This window comes from Empidonax traillii, unplaced genomic scaffold (assembly GCF_003031625.1).
Source record: "Empidonax traillii isolate 1590-97213 ecotype Southwest subspecies unplaced genomic scaffold, ASM303162v1 scaffold640:size366365, whole genome shotgun sequence".
In the NCBI taxonomy this organism is placed as follows: Eukaryota; Metazoa; Chordata; class Aves; order Passeriformes; family Tyrannidae; genus Empidonax; species Empidonax traillii.
In genome coordinates this window covers 1-3114 of record NW_020955833.1, presented here as the reverse complement: position 1 = coordinate 3114, position 3114 = coordinate 1, and positions in this window count along the sequence as shown.

Here is a 3114-nt window from a genome sequence, read left to right as displayed (position 1 = left end):
CTTTTCTCTGGTTTTACCATTAAGATATTTTTCTTAGCATTTAAAAAAAAAAAAAAAGTCAACTACATCCCATTTATCTTAAAGTATTAGAGTAATTTATCTTTGCTACTACAATGCTGTTTTCACTTGTAGTTTATAGTCTTTGGAGCCAGGTCCTGAGAAACACTGACTTGATAGTAGGACTAGCGACTCCTCACAATTAGGCAAATTTACATGGCTGCTTAAAAAGAGGAGAGAAAAATAACTTTAACCCTCTAACTGTAAGTTCATGCTTTCACCTGGAAAACATGGAAACCATCCACTGAAATTGAATGAGCATCACAGGGTACAGTGAAAGCAGAGCTCACGGCTGAGCTGTGGATTAGATCTCCTGCCTAGCATTGGCATACAGAAAGAAGCAACAGTGTAGTGAGACACAGACTAAAGTGAGACTATTGACAAGACAAAATTGCTTCGAAGTTATTCAAGAACAGCAGTTAGCCAAAGTTCTAATTGTATACAAGCCTATTCAGAGACAGGTAAAGATCACACCATAGTGGTTTAGGATTTACTGCTTTATATCGCACTGAACATGTCATCTGCCCTGTTTCACCTGATATATCACATGCTGAAATGGGAGCAACACTTTCTTGAGGACAGGAGAGAGAGACAGGTAGGATTTACTAGTAACTGGCATGAGGGTTATATGAATATATGTGAATATATATGATCTGAATTATCTGGATGTGTGGAAGGAAACTAGTTTGGCCGCTCTGGCCATTTTTATTGGGATTTGATAGCAGCAGATGGAATTCACTAAGAAGCCTTTTTAAAATATTGAAGTCATTTCTCTTCCCTGCTGCAATAAAGTTTGGATGTGACATTTACAGTCTATAGGTCAGATCCTGAGGGGTACAGTCACACACTTACAAGAACTTCGTATCTGACCACTTCACTGTATGAAGAGCCCAGTTCCATAAATCTTGTGAAGCTAGTCCCTGTCGGGAGTTCCTTGACAGCTGCTTTTAAGAATGAAAGGCATTTAAGTTAGATTGGACAAGTCTTTCTCTTTTGTAGGTTTTGAACTTCCTATGGAAAGAGAGCTTAAATCTCTAAAGTTGTATCTAAAATATTCCACATTTCTAAAGCTACCATTATATACTGATGTTTGTATCATATTTTCATATACACGTCATATTCATATATATTTCTATCCAACTGGTTTTCTTGACAAAAATTTAATGGAACTGATTGAACTGAGTTGTGAGACAGGCAGTGTTTGAGAAGTTGCTATTCACAATGCAATCATTATTTCAGTCTGCTCAAAACAAAGTTACAAAATTTTGAAGGCTGCGAGCAGGATTGAAATTAGTAATGAATCTGATACGCTAATATGCAGAACGATACACAATATATATACACAGTGTGCATCAAAACTAAACATCTAGTCTGTAACTAAGATGTTGTATTAATGGGTAAAACCACCTGTATGTCTCATAATACTGATAACAAAAAATTATAACAGTACCTTACGTACCTTTTCACAGCTGATGTTTGAGGAAACATAGGTCTTTCACTTTTCTTCCTCTTATCTTCCAACCCGCCCTTCCCATTCTGCCCCCATGAGGGAGGATTAAAAGAGCTACAAAATGTCTCCTTGCTCAAGGTTTTAGGACCTCTTACCCTGGCACAATCCTTTCCCTTGCCCAGTCCCTCAGCAGGATTTGCAGGCTCCCAAAAGCCTCACATGTTCTGCACTTCTGCTCCACCCTGATGCAGGGTTTTCTTAGGAAGGCAAAGGAGAGGAGACAAAGGGCCATACAACCCCACAGCTCCCTCTCCCATACTGCTGCTTCAGCAGCAATCAAGAGTGAGGAAAAGGGAAGAAAGGGATGCTGCACAGAAGCAAAAATATACATGTCTTTGCAGTGCTGTGTGGAGTAGTATTGATAATGTCAACATTAATAATGTTGGCACCTCTTCAGTATAAACTTGCATTGGGAACAGTGAAAATACATCCTGAGCATCAACAGAATAATGTAGTTGTATATATCCACACATGAGGAAATCTAGAAATTTGAATCACCATTTTTCACATTCCAATAGAGTTCAATGAATAAAATGTATGCTCTATGCACTTCTGGAGCACTCTTGAGAGGGTATAGGGGACAACTGCAAAATGGAAAAAGAGAACAAACTCTCCATATGTAGTAGGCCCAATCAGAACCATCATTTCTTTTGCTCTGTGTCATGAACAAGTGGGATTCCAGATACCTTTAGCACATTTCTGTTTGTCAATATGTTCAGAAGCCTGCTAAGGAAGGATGCAATTCACTATCTCTTTGTAAGATTGCTTCCCTTAGCCTACCAGTTTTTCCCATTTATGTTTCAGTTCAATCTCAGACAGGTAAGTCTGAATTTATTCAACATTCTCCTCTCTTTTTTTGTTTTGTTTTGGCTTTGTTTTGGTTTGGTTTTGCTTTTCGGTTTGTTTGGGTTTTTGTTTTGGGGTTGTTTTTACTTTGCAGAGTGAAATAGAAGCACAAATAATATTATTTCTGTAATCCAATCAAAAGTAAAATAAACCAGAACTCTTTTATTCTAGATGCATAACAATTCATTGTACAGGACTAAGTTTAGTAGTAAGTTACATAATTTTGTTTCCAGGAAGCATATCTATATGAATTGATCTGATTTTTCTTCTAGGGCTGGATATATCCATAACAGTGATATGTGAGTGACACAGCAACAAGGATAATTCTCCTTACCTGACTGGTAGTACATGCAGTTTGGCCATGCTAAGCAAAAAAAATCATCCGGACTTCATCTATTTTTTTAAAACCTTCCATCTGCAAAGCAAGGTGAATGCAATTTTCAGAAGAATGACTTATTAATTCCCTTCAGCTTTCTAAATTAAAATATGGCCAGAAATTATCTGCTTGGTCTCCACTAATAAACTCTACCACAGGTGCAGCCAAATCACTGAAAATACTTACAAACCATAGCATCATCCTGATCCAACCGACCTGATTTACTCATAGCTGCCTAGGTGCCTTAGAGGGATGTCAGAAGGATATTTTGAGAAAACCAAGCCAGCAAACCCGAAAAACAAACATTTATTTAAATCAAACAAAT